At 38.7% G+C, this 6,063-nt stretch overlaps 1 pseudogene; it reads right to left on the bottom strand.

Annotated features, from left to right (window-relative positions):
• Positions 1–4,759: 4,759 nt before the first annotated feature.
• On the bottom strand, positions 4,760–5,265 carry LOC102821796 (annotated as a pseudogene).
• Positions 5,266–6,063: the final 798 nt, after the last annotated feature.

The following is a 6,063-nucleotide window of genomic DNA, read 5'->3' as shown; positions in this document are numbered from 1 at the left end:
AGTCAGAACTGACCTGATGGTGATGAGTTTTTGGATGCTCTGCATGGCACAAATGATTAAGCCTTCTTCTACTAGCTAAAAGGTTGGAGAATGCCAATTCATTCAAACCAGGTTTGTTGTTGTTAAGTGCCGTCGAGTTGGTTCTGACCCATAATGATTCCGAGGAACAGCTGGTGAGCTTGAACCACCGACCTTGCAGTTTAAACAGCTTTGCAGTCAGGCACATTAATGCACAGTACCACACCAGTTCCTTATTAATTCAGGATTCCCTCTCACCTCACCTCTTCCCTCAAATGTAGTATCCACGAGGGTTGAGGCTTGCTGTTTTACAGTTTGCCAAATGACCTCAGATACGTTGGAAGGAACATATTTAACTTGATTAAGAATAGGAACTATTTCTCACATTATTAAAGTACTTTAGATTTAAATTAAAATAATGTGAAAATGACATCTTAACATCTTCTACTTATTACAATCGGCCCTCAAGATTTCTACTTGGTTACTTGCATTATTTTTTTTCTTAAATCTGTTTGGAAATAATAAAATTATTTCTTCCAGGTATTCTGTAAGTCTAACTTTCATTAAGTAATATTAAGCTCATACTAATTGATCCAAATGATTGTGTTTTCACTACCCTTCCCTAACATTTAATCTAAGATATCGAGAAACATGGTCCTATTGTAGATGGCATTTAGCTCAAGTGTTAACTGAATCTCTATTGGAAAAAAAAAAAAAAAAAAAGGAAATCTAATTCTTCTGTGGTGTTTGATGGACTAGTATTATGAGAACTGTCATTTCCAATTCTCATGCTGTTTCTTTCTGTGCAATTTAGGGGCCTCCTTTGCCCAAGATCTCTGCCTGCAGTTCTGTGGTGACTCGTGAATTTCCTGGGTTCTTTTGTATTTTGACCAGATCTCTTTATGTCTGAACTTATTTGGAACATATTTTCTGCAAGCTGGTATGATGTGCAAATGCTAGACCTGAAGATGTAGTGAATTCTGATAGGTCAGGAACTAACTGTCAGAAAAAGGCCCTCATTTGGATAGTTGTGAGTCTGATAAATTAAGGTAACAGTTAGGAAAAGGAGAGATTTCTACAAGAAGAATTAACACTAAGAGGGATGGTTTACATGTATACGAAGGGTGAGTAGGAGGCCAACAGTTGAGAGACTGTCTTTGGTATGGGGAGGGGATTCCCGGGAGGTGCAAATGGTTAGCTCACTGGATGGCTACCAGACATGTTGGAGATTTGAGTCCACCCAGAAGTGCCTTGGGAAAAAGACTTGGCAATTTACTTCTGAAACATCAGCCATTGAAAACCCTATGGAGACCAGTTCTGTTCTGATACAAAAGGAGCCAACTGGCAAACATAGAGCAGTTGAAGAAGGGAAGAGATTTGCCCAACAGGAAGGAAGAATACAAGGGGGCTTCAAAAGGTTCATGAAAAAAATGGAATTGAAAAATAAAGGAACTTTTTCCATGAACTTTTAAAAGCTGCCTTGCAGAATGTTCTCAAGTCAGAGATCAACATTGCTCATTGTCTTTCATGGAGTTCTGTCCAGGTGGGCCAGTGATGGTGTTCAGCTATGTGATGATCCGTTCTTGTCCTCAGGACAGATCAGAGAATCAAATCTATGGCAAAGGAGCAGACAGAAACCAAATTGTCCTTGTATCCAAGGGATAATCTCAGGACCAGAACAGATTAAACCCCTTAAATCTCCATTTAGAAGAGGCAAGAAGGGTAGGAGGGAAGATAGATGAGGAAAGAGCTGAGGCCCAGGGTTGAGATGTCAGGAGATTGTTTTTGCTGGGTGCTTATTCCAGTTAAAAATCCAGGACGTCTTGTTGTTGTTAGGTTCTGGCAAGTTGGTTTTGACTCACAGCAACATTATGCACAATAAAATGAAACACTGCCCAGTCCTATGCCATTCTCACAATCATTGTTAAGCCCATAGCTGCTGCCACTGTGACAATACATCTCATTGGGGGTCTTCCTCTTTTTCACTGACCCTCCACTTTATCTAGCATGATGTCCTTCTCCAGGGACTGGTCCCTCCTGATAATATGTCCAAAGTATGAGAGACAAATTCTCATCATCCTGGCTTCTAAGGAGCACTCTAGCTGTACTTCTTCCAACACGGATTTGTTTCTTCTTCTAGCAGCCCATGATACTTTTAATATTCTTTTCCAACACCATAACTCAAGTACATCAATTCTTATAGGGTCTTCCTTATTCCTTGTCCAAATCTTACATGCATATTAGGCTACTGAAAATACTACAGACTAGGTAAGTCACACCCTAGTCCTCAAACTGACATCTTTGCTCTTGAATAATTTAAGGAGGTCTTGTGCAACAGATTTGCCTAATGCAATATGTCATTTGATTTCTGGACTATTGCGCCCCCATGAGTGTTGATAGTGGATCTAACCAAAATGAAGGCTTTGACAGCTTCAATTGTTTTCTCCATTTATCATGATTTTTGTTTTGTTTAAACTGAGGGGCAATCCATACTGGAGGTGGAGGTCTTTGATCTTCATCAGCAAATATTGTAAGTCTTCTTTGCTTTCAGCAAGCAAGGTTGTATCATCTGCACTTCTGAGTCTTCCTCCAATCCTGATGCTACATTCTTCCTTATGTATAATCCATCTTCTCAGATTATTTGCTAAGCACACAGATTGAATATAAATATGGTGAAAGAATACAACCCTGGCACACACCTTTTCTGACTTTAAACTATTCAATTTCTCCGTGTTCTGTTTTAACAACTACCTCTTATTCTATGTACAGGCTCCTCATGAGCACAATTAAGTGTTCTGGATTACTCATTCTCTGCAATGTTGTCTATAGCTTGTCATGATCCACACAATCAAATGCCTTAGCATAGTCAATAAGGCACAGGTAAACATCTTTCTGGTATTCTCTGCTTTCAACCAGATCCATTAATGTCAACAATGATATCCCTTGTTCCACATCTGCGTTTGAATGTGGCTTGAACCCCTGGCAGTTCCCAGTTAATGTTATGTTGCAGCAATTTTTGAATTATCTTTAGCAAAATTTTACTTACATATGGTCTTAATGATACTGTCCGATGATGTCTACATTCCACTGGGTGGACTGTCTTTGGCATAGGCACAAATATGTATCTTTTCCAATCAGTTGGGCAGGTAGCTGTCTTCCAAAAATCTTGGCATCGATTAGTGAGTGCCTCCAGTTGTTGAAAGGTTTCAATTTGTATTCCATCAATTTGTGGAGCCTTTGGACTTCTTCCTTCAGTATTATTGTCTCTTGATCATATGCTATTTGAGTCTATTCTGACTCATAGTGACCCTGTATAGGGTTTCTGAGGAGCAGCTGGTGAGCTTGAACCGCTGACCTTGCAGTTCAAATGGCTTTGCAGTCTGGTGCATCAACCCACAGCGCCACACCAGGACTCCATTTTGCCCAGAGTCTTGCAATATTGCAAGTCAAGGCATGATTTTTTTCTTTAGTTCTTGCAGCTTGAGAAATGCTGAGTGTGTTCTTCTCTTTTGGTTTTCTAACTCAAGATTTTTGCATATTTAATTATACTATTTGACTTTGCTTTCTTGAGCTGCCCTTTGTAATTTTCTGTTCAGCACTTTTACTTCCTTATTTTTTCCATTTGCTTTAGAATCTCTACCCAAGTTTCAGAGTCTCTTCTGACATCTATTTTGGTCTTTTCCTTCTTTCTTATCTTCTTAATGACTATTTGCTTTTTTCTTGTATGTTATTCTGATGTCATCCCACAACTCTTCTGGTCTTTGGTCTTTAGGGTCTAATGCATCAGATCTATTCTCAAGATGATCTCTAAATTTAGGTGGGATATATTCAAGGTCATATTTGGCTCTTAAGGAATTGTATTAAATTCCTTCATCTTCAGCCTGAACTTTCATATGAGCAATTGATGGTCCATTCCACAGTCTTATTCTCACTTGGTTTTGGCTGATGATATGGAGCTTTTCTATCATCTCTTTCCACAAATGTAGTCAATTTTATTTCTGTGTATTCTATCAGATAAAAGCCATATGTGTCTTTTATGTTGTTTTTAAAAGGTATTTGCAATGAAGAAGTCATTGGTCTTACAAAATTCTGTCATGTGATCTCCAGCATCATTTCTATCACCAAGGCCATATTTTCCAACTACTGATCCATCCTGTTTATTTCCAGCCTTTGCATTTCAATCATCAGTAATTATCAATACATTTCTTTTTTTCTCCCAATTTTATTAGTCTCTTTTTATACTTTTAATCATGTCTTTCATCTGTAGGTGATGAAATACATAAGGCTCCACTTCAGATGTTGGCATTGCTAGGACCACAGTCTCTACCTTAATTCAATCAAGAATCAAGAATTTTGACTCTTGTTTTTATTCTCCAATCCCCAAAACGGCGTTTTGACTGTCGAAGTTATCTGACGACTCTCACACTTTACAGGACTGTAGTGAGCTCCAGCTCAGCTCCAGTTTCACCAGGAGCACTACAGGATGAATTGAGTTTAAATAGTAAACTAAAAGTCATTCTCAAATGATTTTAAATGCATTTTATTTTTAGAAAACCAACACAAGGTTTTTTTCTTTCCCACCTTAAAAAATAAATAAATAAAACAAAAATTAAAAAGCTTCTGCTCCAAATAAATCAAGGTCTCAAGATGACATCAGTCCCATTTTGTCCAAGACCTGGTGTTGTGTGGATGAAGAGCAGTAGTCAGCTAGGATGACAGGTCTACATAATTGCCAAATTTGTTAACATTTTTCCATTTCTAAACCATCTTTAAAGAAAATCATATATGGGGTTACACCATCTTTACAAAAACCCAGCAGAACAATCATACCCTCTGGACTCCTGTTTTCACCAATAAAGAATGGGGCATTTTTTAAACGAGCCAGGGTGTGCTTGATTTGCTCTGCAGCCCCTGTCATAAAAGGTTTTACTCTTTCTAGTTTCTGTTCTTCAAGTTGGCCTTTGATTTCATATACTCTTTGATGTACTTCTTGCAGTCTTCTTTAGTGAAACTGGTTCCCTGCAGGTGATGGTTCATGACAGTGTCAACACCTGTGACTACTGTGCTTTTGGTGCCTTCACCATCAGTGCCTTCTGCGGAAGCGTTTCCACTCACAAGCGAGCCATCGATGTTACCCTCTGTCCTGCTGACCACCTTTCTCTCCACTTCCAGGCACAGCCCGTCTTCAATCTTGTAAATGTTGGAGAACATCGCATCATGGCTGATGAAGTCCTGGTAGATAATCATGAGGGCAGCAGTGGGGACAATGACAATGGGGGTGCTAGCTGAGTAGGAGCCCAGGACTTGGAGGTTGTGTGATGCAGCCCAAACAGCACTGGCAGAAAAAGATTATCAATATATCTTGATTGCTTGCTTATTCAGTTTCAGACAGAAGAAGTTGGTAGAATTCTTCAATTTCATCATCACTGCCTTTAATGGTTGGTGAATATTAACTATTCTTTCTTGTATGTCTATAGATATTATCCTATCACAGACAAAGTTGTAGTTCAAGATAGATCTTGATATGTTCTTTTTGATGATGAATGTGACTTTTCTTCAATTTGTCTTTCCAGGCATAATAAACTGTATGATTATCAGAATCAAAATACCAGTCCCATTTCCACTCCTAGGATATTAATGCCTAGGATATTGATGTTTATGCATTCCATCGCATCTTTGACAATGTCCAATTTTCCTATATTCATACTTCATACATTCTGTCTTCTGATTATTAATGGATGTTTACAGCTGTTTCTCCTCATTTTAAGTTGTGCCACATGAGTCAACTGTACTTTGAGGAGGCAGCTCTCCCTCAGTCATACTTTGAGTGCCTTACAACCTAGGGTTCTTTATCTTCCAGCACTATATCTGACAATATTCTGGTGCTCTTCATCATGTTTCAATATTCAATATTCTTGTGCTATCTGACAGGGTTCACTGCTTTTCATAAGGTTCAGTGGCTAAACATTCAGAAAGAGTCCACCTCTCCTTCTACCTAGTCTGACTTAGTCTGTAAATTCAGCTGAAATCTGGCCACCATGGGTG

The sequence above is a fragment of the Chrysochloris asiatica genome, unplaced genomic scaffold (assembly GCF_000296735.1).
Source record: "Chrysochloris asiatica unplaced genomic scaffold, ChrAsi1.0 scaffold00049, whole genome shotgun sequence".
NCBI lineage: Eukaryota > Metazoa > Chordata > Mammalia > Afrosoricida > Chrysochloridae > Chrysochloris > Chrysochloris asiatica.
This window is presented reverse-complemented; position numbering and strand designations above follow the sequence as displayed.